Source organism: Artemia sp. Qi Xiang Cuo, chromosome 10, assembly GCF_049724085.1.
Source record: "Artemia sp. Qi Xiang Cuo chromosome 10, ASM4972408v1, whole genome shotgun sequence".
In the NCBI taxonomy this organism is placed as follows: Eukaryota; Metazoa; Arthropoda; class Branchiopoda; order Anostraca; family Artemiidae; genus Artemia; species Artemia sp. Qi Xiang Cuo.
This window is the reverse complement of record NC_142803.1, coordinates 58,572,826-58,593,669: the sequence shown is the minus strand read 5'-3', so window position 1 is coordinate 58,593,669 and position 20,844 is coordinate 58,572,826. Positions and strand designations below refer to the sequence as shown.

The following is a 20,844-nucleotide window of genomic DNA, read 5'->3' as shown; positions in this document are numbered from 1 at the left end:
CGTCCACCACCGCAGGGAAAAAAGGTGTTAAAGAGCTCATCAGCGCGCTAAAAGCAATTCCGCTATATTTTTTTCGTGGTGACCATAGGCAGAGTCCAACACGCTGTCAATTTTCAGGCAAAATTGTTCAGTTAAATGGTGAAGATACTCCGAGCAGCATTTTTCTCAGCCATGTTTATTCAGCCTTCGATACCCTGACTAGGAGAGCGCGATTACTAATTGGTAACACCACAAGCAATCTGGCAGAACATTTTATGAGCATAGTTGCCCGGCTTATCGGCGGCAAAAGTATTATGGTAAGCAAGAGTGCAAGTTACACAACCCGTGTTACAGCAGCAGGAATCCGATATACAAAAGGTCATTCAGTCCGTCTTGACATATTTCGGAGGAGTGTAGGATCTACTCCAAGCAGGCAATTGAAGAGACTTGCAGAACAGCGAGCCCGCGCCACTGTTCGAAGAAAAAAATTTACGGCTAGAAAGCGACTTTTCTCTAAGACTTCACCAAGGGTCCCTGGGAAAAGGATAATGGCAAGCGTCGAAGCAGACAGAAACTACGGCCCAAACGCAAGCGCTCCCGATCTTGATCCTGATGTATATGAAACTGCAAAAACAGATTTTCTGCACCGTTTACAGTGTACTGAAGCTGAAATCCTCCATATCGAAGAAGCCACTAGGCTTCAGGGAAATAACATTGATAATATCTGGCTAGAAAATAGAAAAAATAGGATCACCGTCTCAGTAGCTGGTGCCATTTGCAAAAGGTGTTTGAAAACTGTAGCTCCGTTGGTTCGACAGCTGCTTTATCCAAAGCCCCACAAGATAAAGGCAATGGACCATGGGCATATGCATGAACCCATGGCTGTTGCAGCTTTCGAGAGAAAAATGGGTTGCAAAGTGAACCCTACCGGGCTATTTGTCCATAGTAAATATGTGTTTCTAGGAGCCAGTCCGGTCGGAATAGCGATTTTTCCTTCAGGTGAGAGGGCTCTTTTGGAGGTAAAATTTCCACTGACTGCGAAAGGACGAACGATGACAGAGTGGATGGCACGTCAAAAATATATTTGCCTTGAAAAGAAAGGTGAAAGCGAAATCAAGCTTAAAAAAAACGCATGACTATTACTATCAAATTCAAATGCAGTTGGACTGTTGTGACATAGATTTTGTATATTTCGTAGTTTTTTTTTAGGGAGGGGGAAATGTATACTGAGAAGATTGGCCGTGACAAGGAATTCTGGAAAAATAAGATGCTGCCCAAGTTGCAAAAATTTTATTTTGAAGCGTTATTGTCAGAAATAGTTAATGGAAGGTTGCCGAGAAGCATGGAAATTCGGGAACCGTCAAGACATCAAGAAATCAAGTCATTTTATAATTTTTTATAGCCTTACACCACTCTATCTGGACAGATCCACGAAAATTGCTACATGAGCAAGTTCTTGTCATACCTATCTTAGTTGGACAGGACTGGAACTACTCCTCGTCATTCCTTAATAAAACATAAAATTTTTAAAAGAAAACACGCGATTTGAGGACTTGTCCTAATTTTTGTAGAATCATTCCATTAAAAAACCGGCCTTCTGTTTTCAGCAAAGTATAAACACATACAACAAGTACTGACAAAACCTATCCTCTTCACACAAAAAAAGTGATCCTTTGTCCGCATCTCTGGAGACGATTCCATACCTATGCGAACCTGGTGCCTAAATTTTTCAAGTTCCGTAGGTGATTATATTTGTTCCATAGGTGATTATACCTTGATAATCACCTACGGAACCGGTTCCGTAGGTGATTAGGCTTTGATCAGATGTGTTCTGAATTAAAGAGACGGATCCTGATATAAAACTTGTGATTAGAACTACGACAATGAAAAGAAGAGGGTGTTTTATTGCGGAGCATATTTAAATTAATGCCTTCTATTTTGAAATAGTTTCACCCTACCCTATTAGATATTATGTGATGTTTACCGACACTCATTTATCACGCCTATATTTACGATTTGAGAATATTTACGATACTTCTAAATACTCGTATACCGAATGGAAAATTGCTTTGATTATTATAATTGTTTTTATCTTTCTCTAATCTATCCCTTTTTCTCAATGTTATTGACGTCAAAACTTGAAAATATGATAATTTATTTCGAAAGTATTTGTTTTTCCTGTCATTGCATGGCAACTGGATTAAAGAAACTAGCCGCGTAAATTGTATTGATAGTATTTGATAGAATCTACTTTTATTTAATTTGGTTCAGAACAGTACGAAATTAACTTCTTGTGTGTCCCTAAGCTCCTTGATTGGAGGCCGGGATTTGCTGATATAGGCCCACTATATTCTTCGGAAGGAAAGCAAAAAAAAAGCACACACATATGGGATGCTTTGTTTCATGAGCAGCTTTTACATGTATTTTTATTGTTGTGTGCTGCAAATTAATTATAGTATGGAGCACTCGTCAACTGATTCAGATTTTTTTTTCCGTTTCGCAAAAATTTTGCTCGCTTTTTCAGAGCTTATTTGAAACCAGATTAGTCCTATATACAAGTAAAACGAAACAGACGAATAAAAGTGTGCTTTATTATATAATGGAAAAAAAATGAAAACGATGCAGTTTGTTGTAAAACAATTTCGTTTGAAAATCAATATGCTATTCTCTAGAGTTCTTTCACTTCTCCTTCGAAGCGTTTACGGATTTTCTCGTGGAACATCATCGCTACTTGCGGATCAAAGAAAAAGCTAAAAAGCAAAAAAGACGAGGGAGAATTACTATTTCTTGATAAAAACAAACATATGACTTTCTTGTGAAAAATACTACCCCGAAACGTTGGAATGAGTTTCAAGAACAGTTAGGATAATGATAATCTTGATCAGAAGTGGGTTTGCAGATTTGGTTTAATTGGAGATAATATAATATAGCCCATGTCCCTTGACTCTTTGAATATGGACCTTTTTGTCCCCCCCCCTCCAATAAAATGCTGGAGTAAAATTTTACTTTAGCTACTTTTGGCTATCTAGGGAATGAGTTAGGTTTGGAAAATGAAACTTTGAAGGATGGATCTACAGGCTGAAGTAAGCCCCAGGAAGGTATTTTGAAGTGCCTACCTTCACTCCTTCTCCCTCTAGAGGGTCCTGAAATTTGCCTACATGACAGGTCTATACCTATTGAACTTTAGACAAAACAACATTTTACCTTAATTTTTAGTTATCAGTTTCTTTTTCTCTGACTATAGTTCTGAAAATGCAATTTTTGTTATTTGAGTAGAATTTTAAACCATATCAATGGTTTTTTTTTCAAAATTTAGGAAATGTATTTGCGTAACTTTAAAACCTCATAACTTGGGATTGAGCAAAGTTGTGACGCTAAAAAATTTGTGTTGTACTTCATTTAGGCAGAAGATATATTTTGCAAGGTTTCACTTTTATAACACACAGATTTTTAAAGGTTATCAAAGGTCAGGACTCTCTAGAGGGAGGAGTGGAGGTAGGTACTTCAGAATACCTTCCAAGGGCATATTTTAGCCTGTAGACCCATCCCTGAAAGTTTCATTTTCCTAACCTTAACCCCTTTCCATGATAGCCAAAAGTAACTAAAGTAGAATTATAAAAGTTGGATGGATCTACAGGCTAAGGTACGTCCTTGGATGGTATTTTGAAGTACCTACCTCCACTCCTCCCACTAGAGGGTCCTGAAATATGCCTACAAAATTTTACTTGTGAACGGTTGTTGCCTAGACATTGGATTTTGGCTAGACATGGGATTCTAGCTAGACGTGCTTGTGAACGCTGCTTAGTCAGCAGATCTATTTTGCAAGGTTTCACTCAAATCAAAGGTCAGGACCCTCTACAGGGAGGAGTGGAGGTAGATACTTCAGAATACCTTCCCAGGACATACTTTAGCCTGTAGATCCATCCCTGAAAGTTTCATTTTCCTAACCAATCCCCTTTCCATGATAACCAAAAGTAGCTTAAGTAGAATTTTATCAAACACTGGATCTATGCCTCTGATGGAAACAAGGTTAAAAAAAAGAAATTTATCATTTATTCCCTTTTCTTACTGTTTCTAAATGTAAAAAAACTGCTATTACAACTAAATCCTGAGACATGTCAATACAACTGGAACTTTTAGATTCCTGAATTTATACTCTCTCAGCATGATAGTTGTCACCCAGACAACGCCCCTCCCATTCTGATTGGGTAAAGTTTTAGCAGTTCATATTATTGACTTACATATAAGGAAAACATAATACACAGTGCCTCTTTTTTAGGCTCTTTCCAAATATAACAATCATTTTTTTTTGGAAATAAATTTTACCCACCCCTATATATACCAATAATGGTGGATGGTAGGGGTAAAGTTTATTTCTGATACAAATGAGAGGTAAGTTTACAATTTACCCCTACCTCCCCCCGAATGTGTAAATATATACCCTGAATTGGTAATACATAGGGGCGGGGGTACAATTCATTTTTGACAAAAATATTTGTTAAGAGCATAAAAAAGGCAGTAAATAATTACCAAATCATATTATTGAGTTACAAATAAAGTGAATATACCACTTGATGCCTTTTTTATGCTCTTTACAAATATAATAATCATGTTTGTTGGAAATAAACTTTAGTCCCCACCCCCATATATACCAATTCAGGGTATATATTTACACATTAGGGGGGAAAAGTTTAAACTTATCTCTCATTTACATCAGAAATAAAATTTACCCCCACCCCCTAATGTGCAAATATATACCCTGAATTGTATAAATAGGGGTGGGGGTAAAATTCATTTCCAACAAAAATGATTATTGTATTTCTAAAAAGCATAAAAAAGGCATCAAGTGGTATATCCACTTTATTTGTAACTCAATAATATGATTTGGTAAATATTTACCAAAAAGGCATCAAGCAGTATGTTTACTTTATTTGTAATTCAATAATTTGAACTGTTGAAAATGTACCTCTGATTGTCTATCAGATAAATAATGGGTAGGCCTATATACTCTAGGCCTAAAAAAAGAAAACAATAAGACCATAACAGTCTTCCTTTGTAAAGTGTAATACACTTTATTAATAACATTACCATAGTTTTCTTCATATTTATCTACATCTTAAATAATATTTATTAAAACAATTTGTTTGAAATCCCTATATAGTCCAGGACCATATCTGGAACCATTAGGAGGGGGATGCATTGTCTGCACAGCATAGACCTAAACAAACTTATCAGGCAATACCAGGTAGATAGCCCTTTAAACCACTGGTATTACCATCCCAAGGTCAAATTGTAGTCTACACTACTTTTTATAGGTCATTTGACTCATTTACAAGTCAATCAAGCTTTTTATAACCTCTAATATAGCATTTTCTAAAATAACTCACCAAACAGCCTAAATTTATTTGAATTTCAATCAAGTCATTTTATAATTTTTTATAGCCTTACACCACTCTATCTGGACAGATCCACGAAACTTGCTACATGAGCAAGTTCTTGCCATTTCTATCTTGGTTGGACAGGACTGGAATCATTCCTCGTCATTCCTTAATAAAACCAAACATAATATTTTTTAAAGAAAACACGTGATTCGAGAACTTGTCTTAACTTTTGTAGAATCATTCCATTTAAAAACCGGCCTTCTGTTTTCAGCAAAGTATAAACACATACAACAAGTACTGACAAAACCTATCCTCTTCACACAAAAAAAGTGATCCTTTGTCCGCGTTTCTGGAGACGATTCCTATGCGAACCTGGTGCCTAAAATTATCAAGTTCCGTAGGTGATTATACTTGTTCCATAGGTGATTATACCTTGATAATCACCTACGGAACCGGTTCCATAGGTGATTAGGCTTTGATCAGATGTGTTCTGAATCAAAGAGACGGATCCTGATATACAGCTTGTGATTAGAATTAGGACAATGAAAAAATGAGGGTGCTTTATTGCGGAGCATATTTAAATTAATGCCTTCTATTTTGAAATAGTTCCACCCTACCCTATTAGATTTTATGTGATGTTTACCGACAACCATTTATCACGCCTATATTTACGATGTGAGAGTGCTACGTGTAAATACTCGTATATCGAATGGAAAATTGCTTTGATTATTATAATTGTTTTCATCTTCCTCTAATCTATCCCTTTTTCTCAATGTTATTGACGTCAAAACTTGAACATATGATAATTTATTTCGAAAGTATTTATTCTTCCTGTCATTCCATGGCAACTGGATTGAAGAAACTAGCCGCGTAAATTGTATTGATAGTATTTGATAGAATCTACTTTTATTTAATTTGGTTCAGAACCGTACGAAATTAACTTCTTGTGTGTCCCCTAAGCTCCTTGATTGGAGGCCGGGATATGCTGACATAGGCCCACTATATTCTTCGGAACGAAAGCAAAAAAGCACACACATATGGGATGCTTTGTTTCATGAGCAACTTATACATGTATTTTTATTGTTATGCGCTGCAAAATTAATTATAGTATGGAGCACTCGTCAACTGATTCAGGTTTTTTTTCCGTTTCGCAAAAATTTAGCTCGCTTTTTCAGAGCTTATTTGAAACCAGATTAGTCCTATATACGAGTAATACGAAACAGACAAATAAAAGTGTGCTTTATTATATAATGGAAAGAAAAATGAAAACGATGAAGTTTGTTGTAAAACAATTTCGTTTGAAAATTAATATGCTATTTTCTAGAGTTCTTTCACTTCTCCTTCGAAGTGTTTACGGATTTTCTCGTGGAACATCATCGCTACTTGCGGATCAAAGAAAAAGCTAAAAAGCAAAAATGACGAGGGAGAATTACTATTGATTGATAAAAACAAACATATGACTTTCTTGTGAAAAATACTACCCCGAAACGTTGGAATGAGTTTCAAGAACAGTTAGGATAATGATAATCTTGATCAGAAGTGGGTTTGCAGATGTGGTTTAAAGGTACATGACCGCTGTATTAATAGTTCTTCCAATTTTTTTCTTTTTTTTTAATTGCAACAGAATAAAAGAAACAAGAAAATAAATAATCCCAACTTATTAATTCGCTGAATAATTTTCAATTCCAAAATCATAATTGGCAATCATTCCATAAAATATTTTTCATTTCTGTAAAATAGTTTTAAGAGAATCGAGAATCGCTAGAAGTACCATTGCTTTAGAAAAATTCTTTTTAGAATAATCCAAAAACTTTTTTTTAGCAAATTCAAACAATATAAGAACAAATAAATATGGTTAACCAAGGAATAAAAAATATTTAAAAGTAAATCCTTTTAACTTAGCTGCTTTTATTTTTTCCGCGTAGAGCACTTCTTTCCATCTTCTGGTTTTCAAATTTAGTGATGTAGAAGATACGCATTCGAAAAAAAAATACTGTACAAAACAATCGCGAGGAAATAGGTCACACGAAATCTGGATTAACAGTTGGGATGCTCTTTCCTATGCTCGCCGTAGAATTCCCTCGTTCCAGTAGTGCGTCATTTCAGTCTGGATGATGTACTCTAGTTTTTTTGCAAAACTCAATCAAGGATATTGCAGGAATAAAAAGGTTTGAGAAGTCTGAATTGGCTTCTTCATAAGCTTTCATCCGTATGAAATCAAACACTGAATCAAAAAGAGAAATACCTGATTCAAATAACCCAGTTCTACACTTATCACACGAATGCTTTTCCAGAATCTTTTTTGCAGAATACCCCACTGCGTATGCAAAATTTGATTCCTCTGTTAAGGTGAAAACCTCAACATTCTCATCAAAATCAAACTCGTGAGGCTCATGGATATCGCTGCAATCACGTCTGGCTTGCACAATTCTTTTTGTATGAAGGTTAACTAATGAAAAAACTTCGGATAAAAGAGATTGATGGAAAGAAAGTGCTTCACAATTCCCCATCGAATTTGAAAAACCCGAAAAGCTTCTAAACGTTGCTTGTTTGTAAAGTCAGGAGAATTGCGACGTAGTAGGCTTATCGTTTGGACCCCCAGAGCGTCGTAGTAAGCCGTAGAAATGCTCTAGACTATCTTGGTTAAGTCTCCTCGTACAAACATATTTAAACCCATGCTTCATCAAATCTTCTGCTAGACCGAGGATGGCAGAAATAGTCAGCTGCCATCCCTCTATGCAATAGATTGTTTTCCCAACATCTTTCCCTACACTATTAACAAATTTTAATTCGCCTAAAAATGAACTGGCCGACTTCAAAAACTGGAATGATAATTCCAGTTTAAAACCTCACTTGTTTTAAAGTTTCGGACACTTTTAAACAAGTGAGAGGGATCGTAAATGAAATACACTTTTCACAATTTCTAAGAAAAAAGGAATTTTTTTTCGTGACCCCGAGATCCTTTTTTAATCCTCGGTAGTTTCCACCCTGGTCTGAAATTATTGCCTTTACGGTAATCCCTACCTGTTTACACCTATCTACCGCCTCAAAAATAATATTTCTTAGTTTCTCACCTTTGGGGCCTGAAACACTATAAAAATACACAAGTGGTTGTTTCCAGTGCGTTTTTAGTCCCTGCAACATGACCACTGTAGCGTATTTGAAGGGTCCTAATGGACCAAGTCCTTCTACGCTATCACGGCTACGATCATACTGCAGTCCAGGTTTTAGAGACATATCGTCAACGGCGATGGTGCAAAATATTTCTGTTTCATCCATTGCTGCAGTTTTTAGCTTCAGCATATCAAAAACACTTTCGTTAAAACCTTCTACCACTTCAAGACTCGAAAGGCACTTCTGTAGAGTACGCACCGATGGAAGGTAGAAAATTTTCTCACGAAGCAACTTTTTGTACCCGTTCGGAGATAGGAAAAAACACCAAGCCCCTTGTTTTTTCTTCCTCGGTAAATCGTCTTTTTATCATGGATCTTCTAATTTGGCACTTAAATATAGAAGGCGCGATTCTGGATAGGTGACTCTCAACAAAATATAACGCTTCTTGTTCGAATTCAAAACCTGTCTGCGCATTTTTTATTGTACTTTTGAGCGCGATAAGTGACCTTTTACATCGTTTTATTTTCTTCTCTTGGCGCTTTATTGTCCGACTTAATGCCAGCTTTCGTGGGGTATATTTCCTCCCGTTTGGTTGACTGATTTGTATTGGTTAATGTTGGAGATGGAAATATTGCATGGTCGGTCATATCCATTTTTGCATTTCTTGTATTTCTGGGTGTGCTTAATGTTGGTCCGTTTATTTTGCGACTAGTTTTTGGCGTACCTATCTCAGCTTGGGACAAGGCTTGGGATTCGGGAGCCGATATACCTAAAAAAAAGAAAAAAAAGTGGGTTGAGCAAAGAGAAATGTACAAACACTTATCGAAATATCGTATCTACTCTCCATTTCAAGTCCCCTATCGAAACTTTTCACACACGAAAACTAACAAAGCCATAGGCAATATTAATTAACAAAGAATTACTGACTCACAAAATATCAGAATAAATCATAGTGCCTATAAGACATTATTTTTTATACCTGTCTCACTTTCTCCACTATTTCCTATGTCCTATCCTATCCTCCTATCAAGCGCAGAGAACGCAGAAATGCTTATTAAAATATAGAACAAATGCAGGATTAGTAAAGATATTTACGTTTATATATATATATATATATATATATATATATATATATATATATATATATATATATATATATATATATATATATATATATATATATATATATATATATATATATATATATATATATATATATATATATATATATATATATATATATATATATATATATATATATATATATATATATATATATATATATATATATATATATATATATATATATATATATATATATATATATATATATATATATATATATATATATATATATATATATATATATAATATATATATATATATATATATATATATATATATATATATATATATAAAAAAAAAAAAAAAAATATATCTCAATAATGCTCAAAAATCTCAATAATGTTCAAAACTATAGCTTATGTGGACAAGCTTATTCCCCAATCAAAACAGCAAAAGCCAAAAAAAAAAAATATAACCATTAACTTACTTTCTTTCCAAGGAAGCTTTATTTATTTCTTCGATGCATATAGAATCCAGGGACTTTCCCACCATCAAATAACAGAAAAAATATAATGGCAAAATCATGAGCGGTTATATTCAAAATAGCTTTTTTTTTGTTTCTAAGTGTTAATTATGTCTTTTTCATAAAGTAGGTGGAAAGAGGAAATAACTGGCTGTAAATGAGCATGAGCAATAACGAGCACTATTAGATTGTTTAACTAATTTACTAAACAAGATTAACCACTAAGATTAACAAGTTCAACGGAATTCAGGTTGTGTGAGCTGCTACCGATGTCAGTGAAGGCAATGTCACCTGTAAGAGTGGAAAAAACTTATTGTTATTACTACAACATATCTTATCTACTCTAATCTACTTCTATAAAAAAGAAGAAAAGAAAAAACGATGTACGAAGAGGAGAGAAGAGAAGAGAGGGGGAGTGGTGAGGGGTGTAGAAGTTATATTGCATGCAAGCTCGACTGAATATGCAGGTAGGCGCAGTGCAGCACAGAGCAGTGCTCTAAATGCTCAGATAGGCTGAAATAATTAAATAAATAAAGAATTATACAAGTATGTTAGCAAAAAAAACTAAATATAAACGTAAGGTCCGGATTCGATGTCAAAGGTACAAACGCATATTTCTTTTGTAAGGTGATTTGAACACAAATAACCATTCTAGGTTAGTTAAGTATTCTTATGATTAAATTGGATTCTATAGAATGCTACGTCAGTGACGCTTTTTCACAAAAATAAGGAGGGAGAGGAAAAAAACAAGCTGTTAATGAGCAAAAGTGGTAATTTTTCATTTACTAAGTTAACTAACTAATTAAGCACTTACCAATAACATTCACAACTTCAAACGAAATCGGGTTGTATTGGTTGCTATTGATGTCGGTAAAGGCAATGTCACCAGTGCAGGGAGTCACCAACTGAAATAAATACCTTGTCCTCAAGAAGTCGGATAATAGTTGGCGCATAATAATGTTGCCTGAACCTTCCAAACCTGGCTTGTTAAACCAGCTACAAACATTTATTTGACTAGGTCGCGAATCTATTTGAGCGAATCTCAAGCAATAGCTTATTCTTGGCGTACAGTCCTTAAAAAAGAGGAGGGAGGGCTGCACTTTTTCACCATCTCAAAGATACCATTTCGTAATAGCTGATGCCTCAAAGGTTAAAAATTAAGCAGATGAAACCGAGAGCCTTTTTTTCGTAGGAAAACAAATGTATTACTTTCTCCATGGATCGCATTTCTCCGACTTTCTCACCCAACTATACCACTAATAGCTAATAAACAGACATAAAATCTTACTTTGACTGTCACCGACTAAAATAAACGGGATGGCGTTTGACTTCAAGACTTTGTTTAGCTTAGTAATATTTGCTGCCATTAAATGCTCTTCCTTGAAATGCCTCGTGCATATGAAGAGTCTTTATGCCACTTTCAGATTTTCCAGCAAATCCTCACGTTTCACAGCTCTGAGTCATTCTTCCCGTCTGTAAAAAATAAAAAAAATAACAAGTAGTCAGATTTGGTTTGTTCGTGCCAGTTCAGTCTTATCCAAAAGTAATTCCCTGCTTCATATCGGATATTAGAATTAAAGCTACCTTGAAGAGAATCCAATTTCCGTCAATAACAGCCAATATCATCGATGTTTAAAAAAAGCCAATAATTCCGAAGATACAGAGTTCACATTTTTGTCTCTTTCTTAGGGATTATCAAAAAAAAAAAGTATAAACAGACAGAATGCGGGAAAAAATTTCCAAATGAATGCTCTTTCTTACGAGGAAATTGAAACAATAAAAAAAAATATAGTGACAAAACTTGGATCTCGAGAGGCTTAAAACGTGCTAGTTTTTTCTGCATAACTTTTTTGTGCTTTGAAACTTCAAAATATTGGAGTTTACCATTAAAAGCTGCACCTTCCGATAAATTGACCATAAGTTTGGGGGTAAGTAGCCAAAGTATTTGAAATTGAGCTATAATACAGCTGTGATTTTCCGGTCATTTATCGTCTTTATAGTTAGCGTGAATTGTAAAATCTTTCCATTAATCTTTTTTATTAATCTTTTTTATCTTTTTTATTTCTCATTAGCCTATAACCTATAGCCTAGAATAGGTCAGTATTTGCTAGTTTTCGGCTCACTCGGGGTTCGGGTCTAGGCCCCGGGGTCCTATCCCGAATCCCTCCGTCTCCTCGAAAAGTTTGTTTTATAGAATCTAGGGGATGAAAGGAATCCCGGCGTTCTGGAATTTTCTAAATTTATATTTTGATAGCCTACAACATTGAATTCTAATTAGATCATGGTATGTTTATTTCTTAGCTATCTCATTATGGTACTAGAATAGAACTTAAGTTTGAAAACAAAAACATTTCAAACATTTAATACTACTACTACTACTACTACTAACAACTCATCGCAGTACCAAGCCGCCTGAGGCCAACACAGCTACGCACGCTCCTCCTCCACCCCAATCTATTCAAAGCCTCCCTTTTTACACCCGCCCACGAAGTTCCCATTTCCTTTAAATCTTTCTTTATGACGTCCTCCAACCCCAGACGGAGACGACCTGCTTTCCATTTAGCTCTAGATGGTTGGCCGAAAAGAACAATCTTGGGCAATCTTTCATCCTTCATCCGCACAAAATGCCCTAGCCATCTCAACCTTTCTGTCGCTGCAACTCTAGAAAGCGGTATTGAACCACATTTTTTGTACAGCCTACTGCTTGAAAGTCGGTCAGTCAGCCGAGTACCCACAAAAATAAATAAGTAACTTTATTGGAAAACGTCTTCTAAATCTTCATTTACTTTTTAAAACATCCATCCATCAGAGCAATATCGGCCAACTATCATCACTGGGTCTTCCGAAATCCTAATCTTGGTTTTTCGAAATACCTTCCTATTCGTTCAGACTTTTTTTTTAACGGTGAAAAAACACCCAGAGCTGAGTAGCTTCTAATGTTCTCGTTTATACTACCCCCATAAATTTTGCTAATAATACAAGAATGATAAGTGAAAGTGTCCATCAGATTAATCTTTTCATTACCGAACGTCACCTTTTCATCTTCACTTATTCCTAGCCTTAGTGACTTAGTCTTCCTAACATTAATTTTCAAACCTATTCTAGCACCCTGAACTCGCAAAACCTCTAAAACTTCATTCTTTTTTCTCACACATTCATCTAGGATGCTTAAATCATCAGCATAATCTAAGTCCACGAGACTTTTTCTCCCCATTTGATTCCGTGATTTCCCATTGCCTTTCCTGTGCTCCTTAAGACAAAGACCAACAAAATTATCCATATAAAGGGGCATAGGGCACAACTTTGATTAATTCTTGATTTAATATAAAACTAGCTGCTAGCATAATTTTCTATCATATCTGCAGCAGTGTTTTTCTCGTACATAGCACTAATCACTTTAATGTATTTGTCTGGTATACCATACAAGGATAAAACTGAATCAGACTTAGCATAATTTATTGGCTAGGAGCGATTAAGTAGTACAACATTTCCCCTCTAGAGGTGCTGAGGCACGCGGGGTCACTTTCGGAGAGTTTTGTCAGTACTTTGTATGTGTTTATACTTTGATAAACACATACAAAGTACTGACAAAACTCTCCAAAAGTGACCCCACGTGCTTCAGCGCCTCTAGAGAGAAAATGTTGTACTACTTAATCGCTCCGAGCCAATAAATTATGCTAAGTGTGATTGCGACGAGTGACTGGGAAATTATCGAATATTAGCAGGTTGAAATTAAACAGTAAATCGTGAGATATGGATATGAAGAAGAAGTATTATGCTTAGAAAACTGATTATTATTAGGCGTTGCCGGCTAACAACCAGAATGAGCGTTCGATGCTTTTTTGAAGAGTGCAATATTAATGGAGAAAATGCAAAAGGAAAAGGAGTTAAATTACTTGCCTTGCAAGATAACAGGTAGGCAATGGAATGTTTGAATGTTTTTTTTTCAAACTTCAGAAAAATTCTATTCTTGTGTCACAATGAGATATCTAAGAAATAAACACACAACGATCTAATTAGAATTTAAGGTTAAACTCTATAAAAATATAAGTTTAGAAAATTAAGGAATAGTGGGATTCCTTCCGACACCTAGATTCTATGAACAAATTTCTTGGGGAGACGGAAGAATTCAAGGAAGGACCTTATGACCTAGACCCGAACTACGAGTGAGCCGAAAACTAGAAAATACTGACCTAGTCTAGGCTAAAGGTTATAGGCTAATGAGAAATCTGGAAATTGGCGGCAGTTATACACGTTTTATTGGGTTAATTCAAGGTTTTAGCCTATTCAGTGAGTTAAAGTGAGCAAACAAGAAATATGAATGGAAAGATTTTACAATGATCCATAATTATAGAGAAGATGAATGACCGGAAAATCGAAGCTATATTATAGTTCAATTTCAAATACTTTGGCTACTTATCCCCAAACTTAAGTTCAATATATTGGAACGTGCAGCTTTTAATGGTAAACCCCAATATTTCGAAGTCTCAAAGCACAAAAAAGTTATGCAGAAAAGACTAGCACGTTTTAAGCCTCTCGAAATCCAAGTTTCGTCTTAGACACTATATTTTTTGTTTATTGTTTCCATTTCCTCGTAAGAAAGAGCATTCATTTGGAATTTTTTCCCCACATTCTGCCGGTGTATGCTTTTTCTTATTGATAGTCTCTAAAAACGAGACAAAAATGTGAACTCTGTATCTTCGGAATTATTGGCTTTTTTTTTAACATCGATGATATTGGCTCTTAGTGGCCGAAATTGGATTCTCTTCAATGTAGCTTTAATTCTAATATCCGATGTTTAGCAGTGACTTAATTTTGAATAAAAATCAACTGGCACGGAAAATCCAAAGCTTACTACTTGTTATTTTTTTTTTTTTTTTTTACAGGCGGGAAGAAAGGCTCAGTGCTGTGAAACGTGAGGATTTGCTGGAAAATCCAAAAGTGGCAAAAAAACTCTACGTCTGGACGAGGCATTTCAAGGAAGAGAATTTAATGGCAGCAAATATTACTAAGCTAAACAAAGTCTTGAAATCAAATGCCATCCCGTTTATTTTAGTCGGTGACGGTCAAAGTAAGACTTTATGTCTGTTCATTAGCTATCACTGGTGTAGTTGGGTGAGAAAGTCGAGGAAATGTGATCCATGGGGAAAGTAATCCATTTGTTTTCCTACGAAAAAAAGGCTCTCGGTTTCATCTGCTTAATTTTTAACCTTTGAGGCATCAGCTATTACGAGATGGTAGCTTTGTGAGGGTGAAAAAGTGCAGCCCTCCCTCCTCTTTTTTAAGGACAGTACGCCAAGGATAAGCTATTGCTAGATATTCGCTATCATAGATTCGCAACCTAATCAAATTAATGTTTGTAGCTGGTTTAACAAGCCAGGTGTGGAAGGTTCAGGCAACATTATCATGCACCAACTATTATCCAACTTCTTGAGGACAAGGTATTTATTTCAGTTGGCTGACTCCCTGCACTGGTGACATTGCCTTTACCGACATCAATAGCAACTAGTACAACTCGATTTCGTTTGAAGATGTGAATGTTAGTGGTAAGTGCTAATTAGTTAGTTAACTTAGTAAATGAAGAAGTACACTTTTGCTCATTAACGAGCTTGTTTCTGTTCCTCTCCTCTGATTTTTGTGAAAAAGCGTCACTGACGTAGCATTCTGTAGAATCCAATTTAATCATAAGAATTCCTACCTAACCTAGAATTGTTATTTTTGTTCAATGCATCTAACAAAAGAAATGTGCGTTTGCATCTTTGACATCGAATCCGGACCTTACGTTTATATTTAGTTTTCTGTTGCTAACATACTCGTATAGTTCTTTATTTATCCGAATATTTCAGCCTATCTGAGCATTTAGAGCACGGCTCAGTGCTGGACTGCGCCTACCTGCATATTCAGTCGAGCTTTTATGCAATATAACTTCTACACCACTCACCACTCCCCCTCTACTCTCTTCTCTCCTCTTCGTATATCGTTTTTTCTTTTCTTCTTTTTTATAGAAGTAGATCAGAGTAGATAAGATATGTCGCAGTAATAACAATAAGTTTTTTTCCACTCTTACAGGTGACATTGCCTTCACAGACATCGGTAGAAGCTCCCACAACCTGAATTCCGTTGAACTTGTTAATCTTAGTGATAAGTCTTGTTTAGTAAATTAGTTAATAAATCTAATAGTGCTCGTTATTGCTCATGCTCATTTACAGCCAGTTATTTCCTCTTTCTCCCTACTTTATGTAAAAGACATAATTAACACTTAGAAACAAAAAAAGCTATTTTGAATATAACCGCTTATGATTTTGCCATTATTTTGGTTTCTGTGATTTGATGGAGGGAAAGTCCTACTTGCAGTTCGTTATCATGAACTATTTGATCAAGAGTAATTAAAGCTTCCTTGGAAAGAAAGTAAGTTAATGGTTATAGTTTTTTGGCTTTTGCTGTTTTGATTGGGGAATAAGCTTGTCCACATAAGCTATAGTTTTGAACATTATTGACATTTGTGCCTATATTGTATACTCATTTTGAACAGAATAGTGAACAAATTCGCGACCGTCTGTGCTACGCACAATGAAAAGAACAGCTTTCGACCTTTCCCTCGTTTTGTTTCTCCGTCACTGGATTACGATAATTAGTAATGACCAATTGTAATTTTTTCAGCAGGACGCTGGCTGAGTCTTAACCTTGAATACAAAACTTGTCAATACTCAGGATGATATTCCAATATTTCATTTTTATTTTCAAGGTGATGCTGTATTTGAATTGGAAGACTGGGTGAGCATGACCACTGATCTAATAAAGCTCTTGTCAATCTTGACCCCTCAAGTGTTATCTCGTGTTCGGTTCTGGACATCTGAACTTGCAGCTGCTATCGGTTCTGACAACGAACATGGTAAGATTAAGGCCCGTAAATTGTTGTTATATTTGTACCCCCTCCCCCCTAATTTATCCCCTGGTTTCATAGAGTATTCCTTTTTGTCTTGTTCATGTACCCAAAAGTGTTACCTTTCCCAATTTGCTTACAGAAATACCCTAGTGTTAGGTGTTTTCTCTGACTATTCACTCACTAATTTAGAGCTAAGTCTCTTCTATCAGTCTTAATTTTTAGATTTCAGTTTTTAGCCGCATTAGTATTGCAGCGATCCTACAGTATCCATCCATCTCATATATATATAAACGTAAATATCTTTGCTTATCCTGCATTTGTTCTATGTTTTAATAAGTAGTTCTGCGTTCTCTGCGCTTGATAGGAGGATAGGATAGGAGATAGGAAATAGTGCAGAAAGTGAGACAGGTATAAAATATAATGTCTTTGAGGCACTTTGACTTATTCTGATATTTAGTGAGTCAGTAATGCTTTGTTAATTAATATTGCCTATGGTTTTGTTAGTTTTCGTGTGTTAAAAGTTTCGATAGGGGACTTGAAATGAAAAGTAAAGAGGATATTTCGATAAGTGTTTGTACATTTCTCTTTGCTCAACCTGGTTTTTTTTTAGGTAGATCAGCTCCCGAATCCCAAGCCTCGTCCCAAGCTGAGATAGGTATGCCAAAAACTAGTCGCAAAATTAACGGACCAACATTAAGCACACCCAGAAATGCAAGAAATGCAAAAATTGATATGACCGATCATGCAATATTTTCATCTCAAACATCAACCAATACAAATAAGTCAACCAACGGGAGGGAATATACCCCACGAAAGCAGGCATTAAATCGGACAATAAAGCACCAAGAGAAGAAAATAAAACGATGTAAAAGGTCACTTATCGCGTTCAAAGTACAATGAAAAATGCGAAGACAGGTTTAGAATCCGAACAAGAAGCATTACATTTTGTTGAGAGTCACCTATCCGGAATCGCGCTTTCTATATTTAAGTACCAAATTAGAAGATCCATGATAAAAAGACGATTTACTGAGGAAGAAAAAACAACGGGCTCGGTGTTTTTTTCCTATCTCCGAACGGGTACACAAAGTTGCCTCGTGAGAAAATTTTCTACGTTCCGTCGGTGCGTACTCTACAGAGGTGCCTTTCGAGTGTTGAAGTGGTAGAAGGTCTTAACGAAAGTGTTTTTGTTATGCTGAAGCTAAAAACTGCAGGAATGGATGAAACAGAAATAATTTGCACCATCGCCGTTGACGATATGTCTCTAAAACCTGGACTGCAGTATGATCGTAGCCGTGATAGGGTAGAAGAACTTGGTCCATTAGGAGCCTTCAAATACGCAACAGTGGTCATGTTGCAGGGACTAAAACCGCGTGGAAACAACCACTTGCGTATTTTTATAGTGTTTCAGGCCTCAAAGGTTAGAAACTAAGAAATTTTATTTTTGAGGCGATAGATAGGTGTAAACAGGTAGGGATCACCATAAAGGCAATAATATCAAACCAGGGTGGAAACTACCGAGGATTAAAAAAGAATCTCGGCGTCACGAAAAAAATTCCTTTTTTTCTTAGAAATGGTGAAAAAGTGTATTTCATTTACGATCCCCCTCGCTTGTTGAAAAGTGTCCGAAACATCTCTTAAAGTATGATATCATTTTAAGTAAGCAGTGGCAGGCGTCTTGGAGAGACATTGGGTGTTTTTTCAAGGTGGATCAACGTCATCGATTTAGGACAGCGCCGAAACTTCAAAAGCGTAATATATGTCCGACAAATCTCGACAAAATGAGGGTTAAAGTCGCTACTCATGTTTTCAGCCACTCAGTGTATGCTGGGATCAATTTTTACGTGAGTAATGGTTTTTTACATCCGAAGACCGCAAGAACAGCAAAGTTTGTAAATTTCTTTGATAATCTGTTCGACTGCGTTAATTCTCTTGAATTTTTAGAAAAAAAAATGTATAGACGCCAAATTTGTAGGGACAGCGCATCATTCCAGTTTTTGAAGTCGGCCAGTTCATTTTTAGGCGATTTAAAATTTGTTAATAGTGTTGGGAAATATGCTGGGAAAATAATCTATTGCATAGAGGGATGGAAGCTGACTATTTCTGCCATCCTCGGTCTATCAGAAGATTTGATGAAGCATGGGTTTAACCCTTGACGGGCCACTATAGGAACGAATGCCAGGAAAAATCTCCAACGCTTCCCATGTAATCTCTAGGTCAGACTATTGACAAAAACAAAATTTTTTGCATGATTTATTCAAAATTGTCAATTTTAGACCATGTTGTAAAAATACGACATTAGCCTCTCGAGTATATAAAAATGGGGCATTTTCACTTAGTGTGGAAGGCTTTAAAACAATTGTTTTTGGCAGTAAGGCACAGTAGAAGGTCAAAATTTTCGCATTCAAAAGTGGTATATCCCGATTTGCACTCTTTGCAGCGGCTCTGCTTTTCAGTCTTTTTTGGCCAGTGATCAAGTCCATCGGCTTGAGCAGATATTGCCGGTCGGATTCGATTGCAACTTCGAATGGGGCTGGGACTTGCTTCAACATCTGCGGATGGTCTAGCACGTTTACGCTGGGGCATCACACGCGCTGAGGCATACAACCCTGCATCAACTTCAGACCTGAAGGCTCTCAAGATCATCTGTTCGTCTTTCCTTGAAGTCAGCGATTCGACGTCTGATCTGAAAAGAAGCCAGCTATTGCAGACTGCTGTGTCAATAAGCCACCAGAAGATTCTCATATACCATTTTCGTGTCCGAAGATGAGTTCGGCACATCTCCACCAGCATGTCTGCTAAATCTACGCCACCCATATGACGGTTGTACTCATAAACAATGGCTGGCCTTGAAACTTCAACCCTGGATGAAGTCTTCTCGAATGCCAACATGTCTTCTCGAATGTCAAAAATATACTTGGCCGCCTCTTCTGCGTCAATTCGGCGATTTTGAGCTCGTTTTCTTAGTCTGTCGTAAAAAAGACTTCTGCCATTTAAAAAGAAAACAAAAATTAGTTACTCGTTTCACAATTTTTAGCCACGATCGTCCGATGTTGTATTTGTACAACAGGAGGAAGTTTATCTTGCTACTGATTCAAATTCTTGCACATTTCGTGAATTTCAACAACAGTAATTATAAACGGTATATATTTTATACGCATATGACATGCAAGGAGTCTCCCACCTTTTCGTTTTGTTTCCAGTTTCTAGCTTAGAAACTGCCTACCTTTTCATTTGTTTTCCTTACCCCCTGGTTTGGTGACTCACTGTTTAGGCCACATGTCACACAGCAGCTCCCCGAAGGTATCAATCGACTGCCATCTTTCAGCCCCATCGAAAGATGTTGATAAAAGCAGTATTTTTTTTACAGCAAGATGGCAGTCCAAGCTCGAAAAGTACAGTGTTGTTTTTTTACAACAATTGCCTCTATAGGGTTAAATATGTTTGTACGAGGAGACTTAACCAGGATAGTCTAGAGCATTTCTACGGCTTACTACAACGCTCTGGGGGTTTAAATGATAAGCCTACTACGTCACAATTCTCCTGCCTTTACAAACAAGCAACGTTTAGAAGCTTTTCGGTTTTTCAAATTCGACGGGGAATTGTGAAGCACTTTCTTTCCATCAATCTCTTTAATCCGAAGTTTTTTCATCAGTTAACCCTCATGCAAAAAGAATTGTGCAAGCCGGACGTGATAGGAGCGATATCCTTGAGCCTCACGAGTTTGATTTTGATGAGAATGTTGAGGTTTTCACCTTAACAGAGGAATCAAATTTTGCATACGCAGTGGGGTATTCTGCGAAAAAGATTCTGGAAAAGCATTGTTTTGTACAGTATTTTTTACAGTATCTTCTACATCACTAAATTTGAAAACCAGAAGATGGAAAGAAGTGCTCTAT

The 20,844-nt window shown here is 36.2% G+C and overlaps 1 long non-coding RNA gene across 1 annotated transcript in view; it reads left to right on the top strand.

Annotated features, from left to right (window-relative positions):
• The window catches only part of LOC148947945 (uncharacterized), a 435,585-nt gene that overhangs the window by 19,104 nt on the left and 395,637 nt on the right, over nt 1-20,844 (top strand). The window lies entirely within an intron of this gene.